Source organism: Pseudophryne corroboree, chromosome 1 (assembly GCF_028390025.1).
Source record: "Pseudophryne corroboree isolate aPseCor3 chromosome 1, aPseCor3.hap2, whole genome shotgun sequence".
In the NCBI taxonomy this organism is placed as follows: Eukaryota; Metazoa; Chordata; class Amphibia; order Anura; family Myobatrachidae; genus Pseudophryne; species Pseudophryne corroboree.
The window spans coordinates 232,696,229-232,721,246 of NC_086444.1; the positions used below are offsets into that span (position 1 = coordinate 232,696,229).

A 25,018-nucleotide genomic window follows, 5' to 3' on the forward strand; every position below is an offset into this window, starting at 1 on the left:
CCTGGCCTACTATGAGGGCTCCCCTGCACCTGCGCTGCCCGGAGCAGGGACCCGCTGCTCGGCGTGGACGTGTCTGTGGCGCGCCTGAAGCTGGGAAGCCGCACGCTGAGCCCCTCTTTCCTCCCTGGTCGTGAGCTGCTACCTCAGCTGCGGTACTACTCACCCTCTCCAGCAATGATCCAGATCCCTCCGGGGGCTCCATCTGACCCCTGCTGAACATGTATCAAAAAGGAGAGAAGAAAGACTCTATGTTGGGGCACTCTTATTCAAATGTTAGACATCTAAAACGTAACTTTTATTAATTATATTTAAAATAAAGTGACACAATTTACAAATTTATGCATAACATATATATTAATCCTAATAAAATATGTGAAAGAAATTTAATAATGAGCGCCTGGGTGAGGAATATTTTTATATTTGATCAAAAATTGGTCTATAATCAATTATATTTTTATATCCCAACAAAAAATGTGCTTTGATATGATCACCTTCGTGTTATGAATAAAAATGTTGCCTATGGAGGTTAATATACACTTACTGCTCTATGTTTAGGCAGCCGTGTACCCAAAAAGGCTTTTGCTTGGTAAGTATGGTGTCGCTCGACTTATGCTACAAGCAGAAAGTCTGTAACTGCCGATTGAGTAATGATAAAGCACAATGCGTATAATATTAAAGACAAGTTGTTAATAAAGATGATTCTTGCAAACCCAAATATTGCGTATTGATTTGGTAGAACAATCCTGAATTTAATGAGAAGTAGAGGTAAAGAGAAGAGAAAGAAATAAGGGGGGGTATGTCTTACTTCTGCTGTTCAGCTGGGTTGTTTACTGCACCTGGTGTTCGCTGTTGGTCCCCCACACAGTTACTGACCAGGCCTGCCACAGATTTGCTTCCAAGATCGAACGGGATCAGGCGTATCCTGTGGAGTATGGCCGTAATCTGCTGAGTGAGAGAGTATGACTACCAAGATGCTTCTGCTTTCCAAACAAATGGATGAGAGGGCATGAAAAATTACAGGCTGTATGCTTGAGAGAGCATATGGAGTTAATTTTCACCTAATATTAATAATAGGATGATGTGCTACCAATGTTCACTTCAATGTTATTGGCCTATAATAAATTGTTTGCAGTACATACAGGAGAAATTAAAGAATGCTGATCTGATATACCATTTGCAAAGAAACTATTTATAATATCGATGTTTAGTTATCCCCTAATGTGAGGACGATATTTAATGCAATAATATTCCATATAAAAACACATTATCATATATAGTGCAATGCTATTCAATTTTAATACACATTATCACAATAAGAGCATAGGAGATGCTCATGAGCGTAGAGATAATTAGAAGATAATGGTTAGTAATGCTTGTGGATCACATAGGTATGTTACTCTTAAATATGAAAGACATATGAGACTAATAGTCTACAGAGAAAAGACAAAGTATCCTATTCTGCCTTGTGACAGAGATATCTCACTATAAGAGAGGTTGAGCTATTTCTTACTGTAGAAAAAAAGGTTTTTATATGCTATTGTGCTTTTTGCAGCTTACCAAAACATATAATCAAAACATGAAAATGAAAAAAAACTTTTTTTAAAAAAATGATAGTTAGGAGAAGGAATATATAATTGAATTAAAGTTTCAAAAGATTTTGTTGCCCAAAATGGGCGCTTACTGGACCAAAGTATTTCTTCCCTGGGAGTGGGCTGCGCAGTCCCACATTGATCCCTTTACTTGATCAGCCAGACGGACCGTTTCACCTAAAGATAGGCTTGCTCACTGGTGGATTTGTATAGCTGTAAGTAGGGGTATATATGGGGTAATTTAATATACCTGAGTGGCCGCCGGTGCGAGAAAGCGTGGCGTCAGCTGCCCGCGGTTCCGGAAGTGAAGCAAAGGCAGGAGCCGTCGTCATGGGAACGTTATGCGTTCCACCGCTTTGTGTGTCACTTGCCGTTATGTCCGGCTGTAGGAGGGAGATTCACTCCCAGTGGCGTCTGACGTAGGACGCTGTTAGAGAACGGATTGTGAGAGCCAAGCGGTTGTCATGGGAACGTTATGCGTTCCACCGCTTTGTGAGTCACTTGCCGTTACGTCCGGCTGTAGGAGGGAGATGCACTCCCAGTGGCGTCTGACGTATGACGCTGTTACAGAACGGATTGTAGGAGCCGAGCGGTTGTCATGGAAACCCTGTTGTTGTCGATATTGGGCAAAGGGGAAATTTAATAGTGATAATAATAGGTTATAAATATCTTAGATAGGAGGGACAGGTGGATGTGTGTAAGGAGGTATGATCTAGTATTAGATATAAATTAGATCTTTGTCTGTAATTAATATGGGTGCCTGGGCATTCAAAATGAAGTTCAGGCGCAGAGAGTGAGAAAGAGAAATTCTTATCAAAAGAGAGTATATGTTGGAGAAATACTTTCTTTAATGGTCAAAGGATAGGCTTTTTTTGTGGTAGCTATCATTAAACGAAGAAGAGGGGAAAAAAGGAATAATTGGTGGCTGTTGATCCTGTGCCATGTCGTTTCAGCTGAAATGAGGATAGATTATATACTTAAAAGAGCAGTGCTTAAAGAAGGAAAGCTGACGACAGAGGTAATGGGTTGTGTAAAAGTGATAGTAGGAATCACTCTGAATAAAGTGATGATGGTAATAATAATATTACTGAAATAGTAAATAATAGTGATGATAAAATTAATAAATAATGATAATCTTAATGATTATAATAGTAGTGATAGAGAAGTTGTATAGAGAAAAAATATATATTAATAAAATATAAAAATTCTGTCCATAAGTATTTCATAATATATATATATATATAGGGATATAAATGATAAAATAGCATAAAGAGTTTTTTTGATTGGGAAGTGATAATTAGAAGTGGGGAAAATCTATAGCAAAAATGTATATAAAAAAAGGGGGAAATAGGATCGTGAATTAAGTATGTGTAAAAAAGGGGAGTGACTAAAGGTGAGAAATTATTATAATTATGTGTGGGCTGATATCTTTTAATGGGAGGGGGTGATAATAAAAATTAATATGTGTACAGTGAATAAAGCTGACCTGTAAAGGTTGCAGATAATAAGGTTAGTGGTGCATAATAAGTGTTTACGGATGCTCTAGTCTGGTAGGTCAGTGTGTGTGGTAAGTGATATGTGATGAGCTGATATGTATGATAATAAGATAGCTAAGGTGATGTTCATCACCGAGAGAGTATGGGTATCTTAATGAGAGATGAAAAAGTATGATTATATAAAGACCCCGTAATTAATATATTCATTAAGGCCATGGGGTGTCAGACTGTTGAGGTTGTAGGTCCATTCTGATTCTTTTTTCAGGAGTTCCTGGGTTAGGTCTCCTCCTCGTATCCCTAGTTTGATTTGTTCAAGACCAAAAGCTGTCATTTCTTTAGGATTGCTCTTGTGATGATGATGAAAGTGTCTAGCAACTGATGTTAGTTTTCCCTGCTGAACATGCTAAACTTACCATGCTTAGACAAGAAGTTGTAGCTTTTTCTTCATTCTCCTCTAAGGCGAGGGGGGTTGCGATCCTTATCCGTAAGGGGGTGGTGTTTGACATCCATCATCAGATTATTGACCCCCTAGGTAGATACATTGTCCTAGATATAACTTTGGAGGGCACCAGATTGACCTTATGCAACGTCTATGCCCCGGCTGTCTATGATAAATCATTTTATCTAGAAATAACGAATATTCTCCGCCCAAATTCGCATACCTCTCTTATTGTTGGAGGGAATATGAATATGGTATCCTCTTTGGTCTTGGACAGGAAGGGTGCCTCGTCTCAGAGGACCCGACTTCCCGGGATCAATCTGGATTACATGTCTGCACAGCTGGGACTGATTGATGTATGGCGTCTTCATAACCCTGTGGAATTGGAATATACTTACTACTCTTCAACCCATAATTCCTTCTCACGTATTGATTATTTTTTTGTTTCCACTGATCTGTCCCCCAGGATCATTGAGGCAGCTATTAACCCCATAACCATTTCAGACCATGCCCCTATATCGATTGTGCTACAGGGTAGACTCACTTTAGGTACCAATTCACATTGGAGATTCCCTGCCAAGATGGCGGCTTCTCCAGACTTTAAAAATAAGAATTTACTTACCGATAATTCTATTTCTCGTAGTCCGTAGTGGATGCTGGGGACTCCGTCAGGACCATGGGGTTTAGCGGCTCCGCAGGAGACAGGGCACAATAATAAAAGCTTTAGGATCAGGTGGTGTGCACTGGCTCCTCCCCCCATGACCCTCCTCCAAGCCTCAGTTAGGATACTGTGCCCGGACGAGCGTGCATAATAAGGAAGGATATTGAATCCCGGGTAAGACTCATACCAATCACACCGTACAACCTGTGATCTGAACCCAGTTAACAGTATGATAACAACGAAGGAGCCTCTGAAAAGATGGCTCACAACAAGAATAACCCGATTTTTGTAACAATAACTATGTACAAGTATTGCAGACAATCCGCACTTGGGATGGGCGCCCAGCATCCACTACGGACTACGAGAAATAGAATTATCGGTAAGTAAATTCTTATTTTCTCTAACGTCCTAAGTGGATGCTGGGGACTCCGTCAGGACCATGGGGATTATACCAAAGCTCCCAAACGGGCGGGAGAGTGCGGATGACTCTGCAGCACCGAATGAGAGAACTCCAGGTCCTCCTCAGTCAGGGTGTGCCCCTGACCAAGTAGCAGCTCGGCAAAGTTGTAAAGCCGAGACCCCTCGGGCAGCCGCCCAAGATGAGCCCACTTCCTTGTGGAATGGGCTTTTACTGATTTTGGCTGTGGCAAGCCTGCCACAGAATGTGCAAGCTGAATTGTACTACAAATCCAGCGAGCAATCATCTGCTTAGAAGCAGGAACACCCATCTTGTTGGGTGCATACAGGCTAAACAGCGAGTCAGATTTTCTGACTCCAGTCGTCCTGGAAACATATATTTTCAGGGCCCTGACAACGTCAAGTAACTTGGAGTCCTCCAAGTCCCTAGTAGCCGCAGGTACCACAATAGGTTGGTTCATGTGAAAAACAGAAAACACCTTAAGGAGAAATTGAGGACGAGTCCTCAATTCTGCCCTGTCAGAATGAAAAATTAAGTAAGGGCTTTTATATGATAAAGCCGCCCATTCTGACACACGCCTGGCTGAAGCCAGGGCTAATAGAATCTTCACCTTCCATGTGAAATATTTTAATTCCACAGTGGTGAGTGGATCAAACCAATGTGACTTTAGGAAACTCAAAACAACATTGAGATCCCAAGGTGCCACTGGGGGCACAAAAGGAGGCTGTATATGCAGTACCCCTTTTACAAACGTCTGAACTTCAGGCACTGAAGCCAGTTCTTTCTGGAAGAAATTTGACAGGGTCGAAATTTGAACCTTAATGGACCCTAATTTTAGGCCCATAGACAGTCCTGTTTTCAGGAAATGTAGGAAACGACCCAGTTGGAATTCCTCTGTAGGGACCTTCTTGGCCTCACACCACGCAACATATTTTCGCCAAATGCGGTGAAAATGTTTTTCGGTTACATCCTTCCTGGCTTCGACCAGGGTAGGGATGACTTCATCTGGAATGCCCTTTCAGGATCCGGCGTTCAACTGCCATGCCGTCAAACGCAGCCGCGGTAAGTCTTGGAACAGACAAGGCCCCTGCTGGAGCAGGTCCTTTCTTAAAGGTAGAGGCCACGGTTCTTCCGTGAGCATCTCTTGAAGTTCCGGGTACCAAGTCCTTCTTGACCCATCCGGAACCACGAGTATCGTTCTTACTCATCTCCTTCTTATGATTCTCAGTACTTTTGGTATGAGATGCATAGGAGGGAACACATACCCTGACTGGTACACCCACAGTGTTACCAGAGCGTCCACCGCTATTGCCTGAGGGTCCCTTGACCTGGCGCAATATTTGTCTAGTTTTTTGTTAAGGCGGGACGCCATCATGTCCACCTTTGGTTTTTCCCAACGGTTTACAATCATGTGGAAGACTTCCCGCTGAAGTCCCCACTCTCCCGGGTGGAGGTTATGCCTGCTGAGGAAGTTTGCTTCCCAGTTTTCCACTCCCGGAATTAACACTGCTGAGAGTGTTATCACATGATTTTTCGCCCAGCGAAGAATCCTTGCAGTTTCTGCCATTTCCCTCCTGCTTCATGTGCCGCCCTGTCTGTTTACGTGGGCGACTGCCGTGATGTTGTCCCACTGGATCAATACCGGCTGACCTTGAAGCAGAGGTCTTACTAAGCTTAGAGCCTTGTAAATTGCCCTTAGCTCCAGTATATTTATGTGGAGAGAAGTCTCCAGACTTGATCACACTCCCTGGAAATTTTTTCCTTGTGTGACTGCTCCCCAGCCACTCAGGCTGGCATCCGTGGTCACCAGGACCCAGTCCTGAATGTCGAATCTGCGGCCCTTTCATAGATGAGCACTCTGCAGCCACCGCAGAAGAAAACACCCTTGTCCTTGGAGACAGGGTTATCCGCTGATGCATCTGAAGATGCGATCCGGACCATTTTCCCAGCAGATTCCACTGAAAGGTTCTTGCGTGAAATCTACCGAATGGGATCGCTTTGTAAGAAACCACCATTTTTCACAGGACCCTTGTGCAATGATGCACTGATACTTTTCCTGGTTTTAGGAGGTTCCTGACTAGCTCGGATAACTCCCTGGTCTTCTTCTCCGGGAGAAAACATCCTTTTCTGGACTGTGTCCAGAATCATTCCTAGGAACATAAGACGTGTCGTCGGAAAAAGCTGCGATTTTGGAATATTTAGAATCCACTCGTGCTGTCGTAGAACTACTTGAGATAGTGCTACTCCGACCGCCAACTGTTCTCTGGACCTTGCCCTTATCAGGAAAGCGTCCATATTTCTTTTAGGAAGAATCATCATTTCGGCCATTACCATGGTAAAGACCCGGGGTGCCGTGGACAATCCAAACGGCAGCGTCTGAACTGATAGTGACAGTTCTGTACCACGAACCTGAGATACCCTTGGTGAGAAGGGCAAAATTTGGACATGTAGGTAAGCGTCCCTGATATCCAGTGACACCATATCGTCCTGGTTCGCTATCACTGCTCTGAGTGACTCCATCTTGATTTGAACCCTTGTATGTAATTGTTCAAATCTTTTAGATCTCACCGAGCCGTTTGGCTTCAGTACCACAATATAGTGTGGAATAATACCCCTTCCCTTGTTGTAGGAGGGGTACTTTGATTATCACCTGCTGGGAATACAGCCTGTGAATTTTTTTCCAATACTGCCTCCCTGTCGGAGGGAGACGTTGGTAAAGCAGACTTCAGGAACTTGTGAGGGGAAGACGTCTCGAATTTCCAATGTACACCTGGGATACTACGTGTAGGATCCAGGAGTCCACTTGCGAGTGAGCCCACTGCGTGCTGAAACTCTTGAGATGACCCCCCACCGCACCTGAGTCCGCTTGTATGGCCCCAGCGTCATGCTGCGGACTTGGCAGAAGCTGTGGAGGACTTCTGTTCCTGGGAATGGGCTGCCTGCTGCAGTCTTCTTCCCTTTCCTCTAACCCTGGGCAGATATGACTGGCCTTTTGCCCGCCTGCCTTTATGGGTACGAAAGGACTGAGACTGAAAAGACTGTGTCCTTTTCTGCTGAGATGTGACTTGGGGTAACAAAAGTGGATTTTCCAGCTGTTGCCATGGCCACCAGGTCCGATGGACCGCCCCTTTATACGGCAATACTTCCATGTGCCGTCTGGAATCTGCATCACCTGACCACTGTCGTGTCTATAAACATCGTCTGGCAGATATGGACATCACATCTACTCTTGATGCCAGAATGCAAATATCCCTCTGCGCATCTCGCATATATAGAAATGCATCCTTAAAATGCTCTATAGTCAATAAAATATTGTTCCTGTCAAGGGTATCAATATTTTCAGTCAGGAAATCCGACCAAGCCCCCCCAGCGCTGCACATCCAGGCTGAGGCGATTGCTGGTCGTAGTATAACACCAGTATGTGTGTATATACTTTTTAGGATATTTTTCAGCTTCCTATCAGCTGGCTCTTTGAGGGCGGCCGTATCTGGAGACGGTAACGCCACTTGTTTTTATAAGCGTGTGAGCGCCTTATCCACCCTAAGGTGTGTTTCCCAACTCGCCCTCACTTCTGGCGGGAAAGGGTATACCTCCAATAATTTTCTATCGGAGGAAACCCACGTATCATCACACACTTTAATTTATCTGATTCAGGAAAAACTACAAGTAGATTATTCCCACCCTACATAATACCCTTATTTGTGGTACTTGTAGTATCAGAAATATGTAACACCTCCTTCATTGCCCTTAACATGTAACGTGTGGCCCTAAAGGAAAATACGTTTGTTTCTTCACCGTCGACACTGAAGTCAGTGTCCGTGTCTGTGTCGACCAACTGAGGTAAATGGGCGTTTTTACAAGCCCCTGACGGTGTCTGAGACGCCTGGACAGGTACTAATTTGTTTGCCGGCCGTCTCATGTCGTCAACCGACCTTGCATCGTGTTGACATTATCACGTAATTCCTAAATAAGCCATCCATTCCGGTGTCGACTCCCTAGAGAGTGACATCACCAATACAGGCAATTTGCTCCGCCTCCTCACCAACATCGTCCTCCTACATGTCGACACACACGTACCGACACACAGCACACACACAGGGAATGCTCTGATAGAGGACAGGACCCCACTAGCCCTTTGGGGAGACAGAGGGAGAGTTTGCCAGCACACACCAAAAACGCTATAATTATACAGGGACAACCCCTTATACAAGTGTTTTCCCTTATAGCATTTTCACATATGTAATCATATCGCCAAATAAGTGCCCCCCCTCTCTGTTTTAACCCTGTTTCTGTAGTGCAGTGCAGGGGAGAGCCTGGGAGCCTTCCTCACAGCAGAGCTGAGCAGGAAAATGGCTCCGTGTGCTGAGGAGAATAGGCCCCGCCCCCTAAAACGACGGGCTCTTCTCCCGGAGTTTGTGAGATCTGGCAGGGGTTAAATACATCCATATAGCCTCAAGGGCTATATGTGATGTATTTTAGCCATAAAAAAGGTATAATACATTGCTGCCCAGGGCGCCCCGCACCCTCAGTGACCGCTGGTATGAAGTGTGCTGACAACAATGGCGCACAGCTGCAGTGCTGTGCGCTACCTTATGAAGACTGAAAGTCTTCTGCCGCCTGTTTCTGGACCTCTGGACCTCTTCAACTTCGGCATCTGCAAGGGGGGTCGGCGGCACGGCTCCGGGACGAACCCCAGGGTGAGACCTGTGTTCCGACTCCCTCTGGAGCTAATGGTGTCCAGTAGCCTAAGAAGCAAATCCATCCTGCACGCAGGTGAGTTTACTTCTCTCCCCTAAGTCCCTCGTAGCAGTGAGCCTGTTGCCAGCAGGACTCACTGAAAATAAAAAACCTAACTTAAACTTTTATTCTAAGCAGCTCAGGAGAGCCACCTAGATTGCACCCTTCTCGGCCGGGCACAAAGATCTAACTGAGGCTTGGAGGAGGGTCATAGGGGGAGGAGCCAGTGCACACCACCTGATCCTAAAGCTTTTATTGTTGTGCCCTGTCTCCTGCGGAGCCGCTAAACCCCATGGTCCTGATGGAGTCCCCAGCATCCACTTAGGACGTTAGAGAAACTATGTTGATGACTTCCTGGGACTCTTACGCTCTTAATAACTCTGCCCACACGTCTGACCCTGCCTTGTTTTGGCAGACGGCTAACGCCGTTTTACGAGGGGATATAATTGCATACATGGCGAAATATAGACGAGACCAGGACGCCGCATATAGGGCGGCACAATCTATACTCACTTCCTCATTTCAAAAATGTAAATCCTCACCCACGTTAGCTAACAAACAGAAATATAGGGACGCTAAGACCCAGTTTGATCATACTCTGACACAAATGGACAATAGATTCCTTATTGCAGGAAAGTATAAATTTTTTCAATACGGAGATAAGCCTAGCCGAATGCTTTCCAATCTGCTTAAATCCGATAAGGGGCCCCAACATGTAACAGCTCTGAAAGACCCATCCTCTGTTATACAATCTGAAGGGAAGGCGATCACTGATATTTTTTACTCCTTTTATACCGACCTCTACTCACATAGCGACATTGATCAACCTACTAAAAACTCCTTCTGGGAAACATTACAGTTGCCTCAGATCTCCTCAGATCAGTCAGATTCCCTTACGGCTCCTGTTACTGTCACTGAAGTGACAGAAGCTATTAAAGCCCTTAAACCACTGAAGACCCCGGGCCCCAATGGCTTATCCGGGGAATTCTTTAAATTGCTCTCCCCTAAAATAGTGGACTCTCTAACGGCCTTTTTTTAATTCTATTTTCTCCAGCCTTACTATCCCACACTATTTCAACTCGGCCCTGATTCGAGTTATACCCAAACCTGGTAAAGACCCGCTCCTCCCGTCTTCTTACCGCCCTATCTCCTTACTTAATGTGGACTACAAATTGTTTACTAAACTGTTGGCGGATCGGCTAAAATCTATCTTGCCTGAAATAATCCATGAAGATCAAACCGGTTTTATCTCAGGCAGACACTCGGTGACCAATATCCGTAAGGTTCTGACAGTTCTACAGTCCCTGGGGACGGTGAAGACAGGTGATCCCGCTTTCCTACTGTCATTAGACGCCGAAAAGGCGTTTGATTTGGTGACGTGGGACCACCTGTTTGAGACACTCCGACGTTTCGGATTTCCTGACCGATTTGTAGCCGTTATACACACTATATACCATAACGCATCTACACAAATTTTCACGAACAGATATCTGTCACGACCCTTAATGATTCATAGGAGGACTAGACAGGGATGCCCCTTATCCCCTCTGCTTTTTGCAGCTGCTTTGGAACCACTGGCTATAGCACTGAGACAATTACAGGCCTTTTCGGGGATTTCAGTAGGGGAGAGAGAAGTTAAACTTGGATTATTCGCGGATGATATGATCTTATTTGTCTCCAATCCCCGTACTTCGATACCAGCTATTTTTGACACCATACACTGTTTTAGTACCTTTGCTGGTTATCGCATAAATACCCATAAATCTGAATTACTCCCCCTGACTAACATAAAAGACCCCCTCATCTATACTGACTTCACTTCCCAATTTACGCTGACCCCTACTAAACTAAAATACTTTGGTATTTATATCCCTTCGGAACTCTCCCGGCTGTATCTATTCAATTATACACCCATTATTCAACAAATTAAAACACGCTTAGAAACCTGGAAAGACCTCAAACTTTCTCTACTAGGCAGGATAGTGGTGATAAAGACCGTTATATTCCCAAAACTGGCTTATTTGCTCCAGATGCTCCCCGTTACGATTACTAAACAGGACTCCCTACTCTGCTCGCAAATATTTTCAAAATGTATCTGGAAAAATGCTAAGCCTCGCATGCCCAAAGCCCGAACTTATGTTAACAAACGAAAAGGTGGTCTGAGTATGCCCAATGTGACTATGTTTGCTAGAGCAGCATTATTTAAGTTCGCCTCAGACTGGCTGCTCCGGTCAGATCTATTTACGAACCTGGAATTGGAAGAAGCATTATTTTTCCCTTACTCCCCTGCAGCTTTGCTTCACACACCATTATCTAAACTACCCCAGGAGCTTAGGACTAATATTTTGTTTTGGGATACTTATAGGACCTGGATCTCCACTCATAAACTATTCCATACTAACCCTTTTGAGTCACCGTACATACCCTTATGGGGCAACCCTAATTTCCCCTCTTCTTTAGATAATCGTCACTTTTACACATGGAAATGTAAAGGAATATATTCTATCAAGGATGTCTTTGATCCTGGTGGACAGATGCTCTCCTTTAAGCAACTACGTGACAGATTTTCTTTGCCCCACACTAATTTCTTTATGTATCTCCAAGCGCGCCATTACATTAACTCCCTAGGTGACCCCATGGGCAAAAAGGCCTCTACTCGAACAATACTCGACACTCTCACGTTTTGCAGACATAATCCATTCAAAATTCGTTACCTTTATAGTGACCTGATTGAGGTGTCAGCCCCCTCTTGGTCCCCTCTCTCTGCTTCATAGCGGCGGGAGCTCCCGGAGGCACCCGCGATGGGCGAGATTTCTGCGAACACTGAATTGGTCCTAAAGGCTCTAAAATCCACTACACTACGAGAAATACATTTAAGGACTCTGAACAGGATGTATATAGCCCCCTCTCAAAGACAACACTTCCGCCCTGGTGAGACGGGCAGTTGCCCTAAATGTGGAGTAAGTGGAGCATCCCTTGCACACAATCTCTGTTTATGTGGGAAAATTAAACGGATCTGGCGTAAGATTCTCCAATATTTATTCCGTTTACTCAAATGAACTCTTCCCGAGGCGATGGGCCCGTTGCTGTTCGCGGACTTCTCGCCCTGGCTGTCACGGTTTGACCTTGCTCCTGTGATCCCTTTACTCACTGTGATGGTCACGGTGGCGAAACAGATGATACTGCGACATTGGATATATAAAACTGCTCCATCGGTGGGAGAATGGGAATCTGCCTTATTAGACGTACTATTTTGTGAGAGACGAATGGCCACTTTTCAAATTGAAAATGGAGTGAGGCTTTTCCATAAAAAATGGGGAACCTATATAGAGACTTTACCCCTAGACAGGCGCAAATGTATCTGGAAGGTATTCCGAGACACAACATGGTATTGGACTAGTCGGATAGTGGGAACTATTACTTGACCACCTGTAGGCTGAAAGATAGGTTTAATTGGGATGCCTTGCTTATAGCATCGACTCTCCTCATTAGGGTACTACATAATACAGCATTCACTCCAAACCCATGATCTACTCTCCTCATCCAGAATATGGATTTGATCACTTCCCCCCGGCAACATATACTGCCCATCTATGGTACCTCGGTACTAATTCTTTTTCTCTGCTTTCTATGTTTATCCTCTTTTCTTTCTTTTTTTTTTTTTCCTTTCTCTTTCCTATCTCTACTTCCCTTCAACAGCTATGATACTTAACTCATTTGTTTGGACTGTTCCTTATTATTGGGGGAGGTGGTGCACCTAAGTAAAACACACCCCCTAGTACACTACTACTATTATTACTAGACAGCGGAGTTTGCATTATTTGTTGTGAAGTGTTTCTATTTTTCTTCTTCTCTTACAACAAAAACAAAAAACTGTACAGCCTTCAATTCTCTGTATTCTATTCAGTTTAGAACTTGATTATATGTCACTGCTGAATAATCTTGTACCTTAATATCTGGCAACGTATGTTGTGACTTTATGGCTGTCTAATAAAGAAATTTATAAAAAAAAATAATAACAAGTATGCCATATCTTAGCTCACTCAACGCGATCACCTTGGTGAACAAGCATCACTGGGTGAAACGCACATCCTACTACCTATCTGGGCTCTATTGGTCCTTGTGCACAGGACCAGCCCAGAGCACTGACAGTTTAAGTATCTTAATAAATATTAAATAGAAAATGGAATAAGATAGACATCTTTTTCTGTTTTCACTTGTGCAAACTTACCTCAATTGTATGCTATCAGCCCTGTCTATTTCAGCACATGCATTCCTAATAATTCTCCCCCAGGGAGGTTTGGCCTCTCAAAACACATAGAGAGGTATTCAAATAATATATCACGCCTAATCTCTTTTCTAAAGTGATCCCCGTTATCGCTCATATTGTGCCCAAAATAATCAGGTTTAGCTGCGTAACGGGTTAGTGCCCTCGCTACCCCGGGGGTAGCGAGCTTAAATGATTATACCACGCCCATCAGCAGAAACAGAACGGGTGTGGAAGGGTGTGAAAAGAATTGAATACCGCCCATATTGTTAGAGATGGACTTCACTCCAGAATTTTACCATTTTAGGATTCATGTAATACACTCCTACTAGGATACATTTAGCTCAGCAATAACTCTCTAAAAGAGAATCTGACCTTATGTGATATAGTACATTAGCACCCAGCTACAACTTTCTATTTCTTGTCTTGGGGAATTTACTTATTGATGTCTTTTTCTGAGGGACTCTCATTGTGCGGCACCCTCCCCATTTCCCTGCGCTGATACATCCAAAGGGGTTAAGGGTAGGCGTTATTACACAAAAGCAGATCGCTTAACATGTATTTCTAATTCTCCCATCTCTGCCTTTTTCCCCCTGCACCCTTACCTTCCTGTTTGGGTTACTATAATAGGGATGTGATGGCTGCAATTGATATTATCATCCCACCGTCAAGCAAACCCCGTCGTCAAGCTCCCTAGTTTGACAACAGTGTTAATGAACTCAAAAAAGTGGACATAGACTTGAAAGACTATGTGGGAAGACTAACCTGGTAGAGGATAAGTTTAAACTAATAAAGCATAATGAACAATATCAATCCACAATTGCACGTAAGAAATCAGTTCCTGTCAACTGAGATCTCAAGAGCAAACAATAGGCCAGCTCAGCTTTTCCATACAGTGAAGATTTGCAAGCCAGCATGCCTGCAGCCTGATGAAACCCTCTCCCAGGAAAGATGCAATGAGTTCACAACCTTCTTTGCAGATAAAGTATCAGCCATCCGGTCTGGAATCGCCACAGTGCCATCAACGGAGAGCCAAATTACCAAGCCTGCCAATGTAAGACTTGTCTTTACAGACTAACTTTGACCCAATGGATGTAAAATACATTGCTGAAATTGCTCAAACAATATTGCATCCCACTACCTGTGATCTGGACCCTGCCTCAACCAAACTTCTAATAAGGTGTATGGACATAATTGGCCCTGTGTTTGCAAAAATAGTTTAATGCTCTTTGCTGACAGGCACTTTTTCTGAACCCCTAAAGCAGGCAATCCCAACCGCGATCCTCAAGGCACACCAACAGTGCAGGTTTCTCTTACATCCTAGAGGATGCTGGGGTCCATTTTAGTACCATGGGGTACAGACTGTTCCGCAGGAGCCTTCAGCACTTTAAGACTTTTCAACAGTGTGAACTGGCTCCTCCCTCTATGCCCCTCCTCCAGACCTCAGTTTAGAAAATGTGCCCGGGAAACTGGCTGCACATCAGTGAAGCTCTACTGAGTTTTGCTGAAAAAGACTTTGTTAGGTCTTTTATTTTACAGGGAAGCTGCTGGCAACAGTTTCCCTGCTTCGTGGGACTTAGGGGGGGAAGTAGGAACCAACTTCTCAGTTAGTTTAATGGCTCTGCTTCCACTGACAGGACACCATTAGCTCCTGAAGGGTACTGAACACAGCCCTTGCCTGGCTGCTGCTCACTCCCACAGCACTGCCGCCACCCCCTAACAGAGTCAGAAGGCTGGTGAGTATTAACCGGAGACCTGCAGAGAAGCGGCATAAAGGTACCAGCACAGCGCGGGACGCTGCGCAGCAACATGTCTCTCAGCACTGGGTGCAGGGCACGCGCTCTGAGGGACATGATAAATCCTTACTCTCACTGGCAAAATGTACATACACAGGGCCGTCTTAACAGCAGTGTAGGCCCCTGGGCACAGCAATGCACTGGGCCCCCTACCGATCTTCCAGCGGTAGGTGTGGGGGTTCTATCAGTGGCAGCTTTTATGTCCCGCGGGTGGTAGGGGGTGTTCTATCTTCCGCTCAGCATGTAGGACCTGGAACAGTAATTTCTGCTAATTACTCCTTTACTGCACAGATGGGGCTAAACTGTAGAAGGGGGCATTGAACTGAATGAAGGGACCTCGGTACATGACTTCCAGGGTGGTAGGGGGTGTTTAATATGTAGGGGACGGTGGATAGTGGAGTGGGCTTAATATTTATCATTTTCCGATGGGAGGGCAGCTTGCTTGACTGCAGATATCTCAAGTTCCTCAAAATATATTTCTTAGCTTTGAATGGGATAAAAACTAGAGAGTCCCATCTTTCAGAAGGCTCTGAGGACTTGGGGATCAGAGTTCAGGAGCCAGAGCAATTCACCAACGAAAATATAAAACTGCATATTAGGAGTGTGGAGCTGGAGCAGGGATCAGCTGCTTGAAGGCTGATATCTCTGGTTCTTGACATAGTAGAGACAAGCTACCAAAGTCCACCAAAAGGGGAGAGTCTCAGCTTTTGGATTATACCCTCAGAAAAACTCGAAGTCAGACAGAACCTGAGATATCTGTCTGGGAAGAGCAATTAACAGGCTTGGATGGGGACCACTGCTTTCAAGTCGCATATCTCCGGTTCCCCTGGGCCGATTTTCAAAAATCTGGTACCCCTGGAAAGAGGGGACCCTCAGCTATCAGCCTAGGGCCCTTATACTCCTGGGGCCCTTGGGCAAGAGCCCACTGAGCCCATACGAAAAGACGGCCCTGACATGTGAGCCGCTGATGTACACTACCCCCGCCAGTATAAATATTACTGTGGCTGAACCGCGCCATTACAGGGGGCGGGGCTTCACCTCAGAATTGCTTGTAACACCCATTTGGCGCCATTTTCTTCTCACAGAGATGCCGGAGCGCTGATCCTACAGGCTGCTTCTCCTCACACATCGCTGATACAAGTACCAGGGTGTTACAAAAGGGGAGGGGAGCACATAAATTATTGAAGTCTGCGGGCTTCACATTGGATATAAAAGCGCTGTTTTGGTATATATATGTATATTCATTGTATGTAATACATATAGGGTGCGTGGTGTGGACTGGCAATTCCCTCTGACAGACATTAGTGTAGGTCTGTCCCCATTAGCTCCCGTGTGTGTGAGTGGTGTGACTGTACACGCGTGTATCATGTCTAGAGAAAGTAGTTCCCCAGAGGAACCCATTTTAGAGGCACAAGAGTGTTCTGAGCCTGTGTGGGTGAGAAAGCTGCAGAGTATTATTATTATTATTACATTTTATTTATAAGGCGCCACATGTGTTTCGCAGCGCCGTACAAAGGACAGTACAGGGGACAAAACATTGCATTACAGTAAATAAATAACAGAAATAGAGTACAGGTAACAGAGCACCACACATTCTCAAGACATAATACAGCTAAGATGTAAGTATTGAGGGAGTGATCATCGTACTACTAGAGGCTGGTGGCCATAGATGGAGATGAGCCTTTACTAGCAGGATAAAGATGGTCGTTGAGTAGGGGAGAGCTGTGAGTGAAATGTGTTGAGACGAGGGCTTAGATAACAAGAGGAAAGAGGGCCCTGCTCTGAAGAGCTAACAATCTATTGGGGAGGGGCGACAGACAGATGACAAGAGGTGCAGGCAAGTGGGAGGTAGCCTGATGGCAGTATGCAAGCAAAGCTGAGATGTTCACGGCATGAGGCAGGGGGGTGGAGGCGCGGCTTAAGCACTGGGTTATGCATTGGGAGGGTATGCTTTGATGAATAGGTGGGTTTTTAGTGCCCGTTTGAAGCTTTGCAAGGTTGGGGAGAGTCTAATGGAGCTGGGGAGTGCGTTCCACTGAAGGGGTGCAGCACGGGCAAAATCCTGAACTCGTGCATGGGAAGCAGTGACCAGGGCGGTGGAGAGGCGACGGTCATTAGTCATATGGCTAAACTAGCAAGGAAATTATCTGAGTCTGAAGAACAGACAAAGCATTGGAGACAGTCTGTGGAAGATGCTTTATTTGCTGATTCACCTACAACGTCCACTCGGGATCCCTCCAGTTCCTAGCAAAGGTCCCTGGCCCAAATTATGCAAAGGGACACTGACACAGATTCCAACACTGACGTCGACACTGGGGATTTGAGGGAGTATATCCCAAGCTGGCTAAGAGCATTCAATGTATGATAGTCGCTATAAAAGAGGTGTTGGAATTTCCTGACACAACACCTCCACCTGAGGAAAAAGATTATTTTAAATGAATAAAAAACAGGTGGTGTCTTTTCCTCCAAGGACTTAAATACCTTTTTTGAGGAATCCTGGGCTAACCCAGAAAATAAATTTGCTCTAGCATCCTGAAGAGGATAGGCGTAAGTGGGAGTCACCCCCGATGATAGACACCTCAGTCTCTAGGTTGTCAAAGAAAATAAATTTTACCTGCCCTGGGGTCAGCTTCATTAAAAGAACCTGCTGTCCATCTATGTTGCAACGGGTACATTACTCAGGTCCACAATTGCTTCTGTGTGGGTAAGTAACGCAGTTGAAAAGTGGGCAGATAACTTGATTGTTAATATTGACATGGTCGATAAAGATGACATGCTGCAAATTCTAGGTCATATCAAAGACTCTGCAGGTTACTTGGTTGAAGCTATGAAGGACGTAGGCTCACAGGCCTCTGCTATGGCGATTTCAGCCCGCAGGGCGCTCTGGATTCGTCAATGGAATGCTGATGCAGAATCCAAAAGAAATATTGAGGCGCTCCCTTACAATGTGAGGCCCTCTTTGGAGAGAAACTAGATGCCATGATATCAACTACTACATCTGGCAAGTCAGCATTTCTGCCGTAGGCAGCTGCACTGGCTAAAAAAGTATATAATTCTCATACTATGCAGTCCTTTCGGCCCAACAAGTACAAAAAGACTAAAACTACCCCTTTTTTCACAGGAAAGGGGAGAGGAAAAGGTAGAAAACCTACAACACCCTCAGGCTCCCAGGAGCAGAAGTCAGCAACTACTTCTGCAAAAGCCACAGCATGACGCTGGGGCTCCTCTGCGGGAGTGCGATCGGGTGGGGGCACGTCTACTATTTTTCAGCCAGGTCTGGCTTCGCTCAGACCTGGATCCTTGGATTTTATAGATAATATCCCAAGGTTACAAGTTGGAATTTCAAGACCTTCCCCCATGCCGATTTTTCAAATCAGCCTTGCCAGTTTCCGTTCAAGACAGCACAAATGTTCTGAACGCAATACACAAATTGTGTCAAGACAAAGTAATTGCCTTGGTTCCTGCCGAACAAAGGAACCAAGGCTTTTATTCAAGCCTGTTTGTGGTACCGAAGCCGGATGGCTCGGTCAGACCGATTTTAAACCTAAAATCTCTGAATCTCTATTTGAAAAGATTCAAATTCAAGATGGAATCCTTGAGAGCAGTGATTTCCAGCTTGGAAGAAAAGGTATTTCTGGTGTCAGTGGACATCAAGGATGCTTACTTGCATGTCCCCATTTACCCGCCACATCAAGCATACCTAAGGTTTGCGGTTCAGGATTGCCACTACCAATTCCAGACATTACCGTTCAGGCTCTCCACGGCTCCGAGAATATTCACCAAGGTGATGGCGGAGATGATGGTTCGCCTTCGCAAACAAGGAGTTAACATAATTCCATACTTGGACGATCTCCTCATAAAAGCGAGATCCAGGGACAAGCTACTCCAGAACATAGCATTATCCCTGAAGGTGCTTCAACAGCATGGTTGGATCATCAACTTTCCAAAATCCCAGTTGGAACCAACAATGAGATTATCATTTTTGGGAATGATACTGGACACCGAGGTACAGAGAATATTTCTACCGGTGGAAAAGGCTCAGGAGATCCAGAACATGGTCAAACAACTTTTGAGACCAAGAACAGTATAAATTCATCAGTGTATTCGCCTGTTGGGGAAAATGGTAGCGGCTTACGAGGCGCTACAATATGGCCGTTTCCATGCCAAGGTCTTCCAGTGGGACCTACTGGACAAGTGGTTAGGGTCGCATCTCCACATGCATCAAAGGATAATCTTGTCAGCAAAAGCCAGAATTTCGCTCCTGTGGTGGCTACAAATTTCTCACCTCCTGGGGGGACGCAGGTTCGGGATTCAGCCCTGGATCCTGGTGAATACGGATGCAAGTCTCCGAGGATGGGGAGCAGTCACGCAAGGAGAAAGCTTCCAAGGAAGATGGTCAAGTCAAGAAACTCACCTTCACATAAACATTTTGGAGTTGAGAGCTGTGTACAACAGCCTTCATCAAGCGGCACACCTTCTTCAAGGTCGTCCCATACAGAGCCAGTCAGACAATGTAACGGCAATAGCTTACATAAACCGCCAAGGTGGAACAAAAAGCAGGGTGGCAATGGCAGAGGTGACAAAGATATTCCTCTGGGCAGAAAGACATGCAAAAGCTCTGTCAGCAATTTTCATTCCGGGAGTGGACAACTGGGAAGCAGACTTCCTCAGCAGACATGATCTCCATCCAGGAGAATGGGGCCTCTACCCAGAAGTCTTTGCAGAGGTAACAAGTCGTTGGGGCGTTCCTCAAGTGGACATGATGGCATCTCGTCTCAACAAGAAGATTCCGACATATTGTTCCAGGTCGAGAGACCCACAAGCAATAGCAGTGGATGCACTGGTGACCCAGTGGGTGTTTCAGTCAGCGTATCTGTTCCCTCCACTTCCACTTTTACCAAAGGTTCTCAATATCATCAGAAGAACAAGAGTTCGAGCAATTCTCATTGCTCCTGACTGGCCAAGGAGGGCCTGGTATCCAGATCTTCAGGAGTTATTACTGGAAGATCCTCGGCCTATTCCTCTTCGCGAGGACCTGCTTCAGCAGGGGCCGTTAGTTTATCAGGACTTACTGCGGCTGCGTTTGATGGCATGGCTGTTGAGCACCAGATCCTAGCCCGTAAGGGTATTTCCAATTAAGTCATTCCCACACTTATTCTGGCCAGGAAAGGGGTAACGTCCAAACATTACCATCGTATTTGGAGAAAATATGTATCTTGGTGTGAATCCAAGAAGTCTTCTGCGGTGGAGTTTCAATTAGGATGTCAGGATTCTGTAACTTTGTCTGACCCCGGAGGGGGCACTAGTGGGTCAGTGTAGGAGTGATAGAGGAAACAGGGAGACTGACGAAAAGTTCTGCGCATGTGCGCTTGATATTTATTATCACACAGGGATAACGGATGACAGGAACAATGAATAATAACTTAATCCGATAAATGAATATTTCAAAAGTCACTGGTAACAGATGAGCAATGAAGATGAACTTGTAACTTGATATAAATGATAAGGCAATAATGAAATCAGATGCAGCAAACGAAACGCTGATATATAACGAATAGCAATCAAAGCACACAGTCTCTGTAGAAGCACACGTCTTTAAGCCAAGCAAGGCCCTAGCAGGAGACAGTTCTAACACAGCAAGTTGTTAAGTGCTGAACGCAATGCACAATGCTAGATGCTGGTAATCAGGTGCACAGGCTGAGTAATGGAAGAACACCTGAAGAAAGTCTCTTACTGCAAGTTGTTATGGCAAACTGTGGCTGGAGTTCATAGCAAACTGAAGACTGAAGAATGACAACAAGGAAACCACTGGAAACAGGAACACAGGAACCAGGAGAACTTGTACACCGAATGTGACTCGTAGGAAAGCTGGAATGGATGCTGGTACTTGTAGTTCCACAGGAACACTGGAACAGGGAAACAACTTGGAGATGCCAGAAATAGGAAATCGCTGGAAACAGGGGATTGAAGACTGGAACTGGAATGGAACTGCTGGGACTTGTAGTTCCACAGGTCCAATACACTGGGGAATCTCTGCAGACAGAGGACTGAAGACAGGAGACGCCTGTTCAAAGGATGTGACGCGTTGTCCAAGGCCATGAGACTGAGCCAGGAACTGGAGTTTATACCCCTTGGTCTGTGATAAATGGATGTTGCATCTCTGTGAGAACACACCCGCTGGATTGGCTGTTCAGATCAGCTGTGAGTTAGCTCTGAAGGAGAGTAATTCTGCAATGCACTGCTGATTGCTGGCTGGGCTCAGTAGTGCACCGGGAGTAAATGCTGTTAACTAGAAGCACTGTACTCCAGGCTGCAGCAGACTGAAAACTGGAACTGAACTGCTGGAACCTGTAGTTCCACAGTAAGTGATGCGATGGAGAATGCAGATTCCTGACATAGGACGTCTTCTCCTATTTCTACAGGCGGGTGTGGATGCTGGATTGAGATTAGGATCTATCAAGGTTCAGATTTCAGCCTTGTCAGTTTTCTTTCAGAAAAAAATGGCTTCTCTTCCTGAGGTCCAGACGTTCGTAAAGGGGGTTCTGCGGATCCAACCTCCCTTTGTGCCTTCTGCGGCGCCGTGGGATCTTAATGTGGTGTTGCAGTTCCTTAAATCGGACTGGTTTGAGCCTCTACAAGACGTAGAGATGAAATTTCTCACTTGGAAAGTGGTCATGCTGTTGGCCTTGGCCTCAGGCAGACGGGTGTCTGAGTTAGGAGCTCTTTCACACAAGAGTCCTTACTTAATATTTCATGAAGATAGGGCTGAACTAAGAACACGTCAGCATTTTCTTCCGAAGGTTGTGTCTTCTTTTCATATCATCCAACCAGTGGTGGTGGTGCCAGTGGCTTTTGACACCTCAGCCGTGTCAAAATCCTTGGATGTCGTCAGAGCGTTGAGGATTTATGTTGCAAGAACGGCTAGGATAAGGAAACGGAATCTTTGTTTGTCCTCTATGACCCCAACAAGATTGGGCGTCATGCTTCTAAGCAGACTATTGCGCGCTGGATCAAGGGTACCATTCAGCACGCTCATTCCACGGCAGGATTGCCATTACCGACTTCGGTAAAAGCCCTCTCTACAAGGAAAGTGGGTTCGCCCGGGGTGTCTCGGCTTTACAAATCTGCCGAGCTGCTACTTGGTCAGGTGCAAACACGTTTGCTAAGTTTTATAAGTTTGACACCTTGGCTGCTGACGACCTAAGATTTGGTCAGTCAGTTCCGCAGGAACATTAGCACTTTCCCGCTCGTACTGGGAGCTTTGGTACATCCCCATGGTACTAAAATGGACCCCAGCATCCTCTAGGACGTAAGAGAAAATAGAATTTTAATTACCTGCCGGTAAATCCTTTTCTCGTAGTCCGTAGAGGATGCTGGGCGCCCGCCCAGTGCTCTTTTTTCCTGCTGATTACAGTTATCTTTTTGCACATTTTTTCCATGTGTTCAGTTGTTAACAGCTGTTGCGTTATGCGTGCTGACTTATGTTAAAGGCCATGTTAGCCGACATGTTGTTTATGGATGGTGTGAGCTGGTGTGAATCTCGCCACAAGTTTAATAGTAATCTCGCGAGAATGTCCTTCTCCTCGGGCACAGTTCCTATACTGAGGTCTGGAGGAGGGGCATAGAGGGAGGAGCCAGTTCACACTGTTGAAAAGTCTTAAAGTGCCGAAGGCGCCTGCGGAACTGTCTATACCCCATGGTACTAAAATGGACCCCAGCATCCTCTACGGACTACGAAAAAAGGATTTACCGACGGGTAATTAAAATCCTATTTTTAGTGATATCCAGGCTTCAGCACAGATGGTTAAATCAAAATAACTGAGGTACTAATTAAGTCACCTGTGTTCAAGCCTGGATATCACAAAAACCAGGACTGTTAGTGTGCCTTGAGGGCCGAGGTTGGGAAACACTGCCCTAAAGGAAGCAGTTGTTAGACCTCTTCTCAAAATATCAAATTTAGATGCCGGCTTTATGACCAACTACAAACTTTCCTTTTCTAAGAAAGGTTATTGAGAAAGTGGTAGCAAATTAAATGGAAACCCACCTGACAACACGTGATATTTATGTTCCATTCCAATCAGCAGAAGCCATAGCACTAAAACAGTCCTGGTACATGCATAAAATGATCTGATGGCAAGAGACAGAGGTGACTGTACAATCTTAATCCTCCTTGTTCTCTCTGCAGCATTTGATACCGTGTAACATTGAATTCTGATTGAGTACCTGAAAACTTACTGTGGAGGGATGGCATAGTCCTCAGCTGGTTCAAATCATTTCTCACAGGCAGGTCACAGAGAGTTTTGTCTGGAGTATATTTATCATCACCAGTACCACGTGGTGTCCCACAAGGTTATATACTATGCTTTTTGCAGTTTACATGCAACCACTGGGTGAAATAATCAAGTGCCATGGGTTGGTCTACCACTACTATACAGATGATATACAACTGTACCTGTCCTTTGCTCCGGGTACTGAGACCCTAATAACAACCCTAAATGGCTGTCTAGCTGAGTTACAGGTGTGGATTAGTCCCAGTTGGCTGTCACTGAATCCTGATAAAACATAGGTCCTTATGATAGGCCCTCAACAGCAAAGGAGAAGACTGCAACATAGCCAACCAACTGGACTTACACTTGGGGGGTTCAGAATTACAAAACACTGATCATGTGCAGAATCTTGGCGTTGTCCCAGTGACCTGACATTTAAACATCAGATATCAGCCACAATCAACTCCTCATTCTTTCATCTGAAGAAAAAAAAGACATAATCAAGCACTTAATTCCCTCTGAAGGTCTGCCAAAAGTTATACATGCATTTGGCACATTCAGGAGTTCAGATTGGGAGCAATACTCAGGAAGGTTAATCATCATTGACCATGCTGGGAGCTCTTACATTGCTTATCTACTCAATATCCACTCCAGGTCACACAACACAAAAACACACCTGTAATGTGGTAAATGCCACAGGCTGAATTGCAATATTTCTGATTGCGAAGAGACTGCAGCAGCACTGGGGCATACATGGCTAATGAGATAGATGACACATGACCAGGGTAGATGCTAGAATCAAGTGGGCTAAGGGACCTTTTCCGTAAAGGGGAGGAGTTACGACGCAAGGGGGAGGAGCTAGGCCAGCGGGATAGTTCCTCTACTATCCACGCCACCAACTATTACCTTTAGTAATTAGGTGGTGAGCGAAGCGAGCCACCGTGCCCGAAGCGTGGCGAGCGAACTTTTCGGGTACCCTGTTCGCCTGTAGCTCCTCCCCTCAATACGTCACAAGGTCCCTTCAGCCCCTCCGATATAGAACCAACCGTGGATTTGGTAGTCCTGCTGGAAGGGGTGGTAGTCATGTGACCGCCGGTCGGCTGACCGACAGTCACATGACCTCCTCCGTGAGCCCGACGGCTCACTATCCCGATGGTCGGCATGCCGACCAACAGGGACTATTTCCACTCGTATAGAGTGGGAATAGAACCCGTGGCGACCGCAGGTCGCTCGGCACTGCAGTTGCGTGTCGCTAGGTCTCCGTACAAGTTTATATTTGGCACACAAACTCAGGTACCTGAACCTCTGTATTCCTATTGGTCTCCCGATGCACCAGCAGCCAATCCCC

The 25,018-nt window shown here is 45.3% G+C and overlaps 1 long non-coding RNA gene across 1 annotated transcript; it reads right to left on the minus strand.

The window, feature by feature from the left end:
- Positions 1–3,753: 3,753 nt before the first annotated feature.
- LOC135062398 (uncharacterized) lies at positions 3,754–24,926 on the minus strand. Its single transcript, XR_010248754.1, has 3 exons — positions 24,347–24,926; positions 24,035–24,149; positions 3,754–3,899 (listed from the first exon to the last, which is right to left on the minus strand). It is a non-coding gene; the product is annotated as an uncharacterized LOC135062398 (long non-coding RNA).
- Positions 24,927–25,018: the final 92 nt, after the last annotated feature.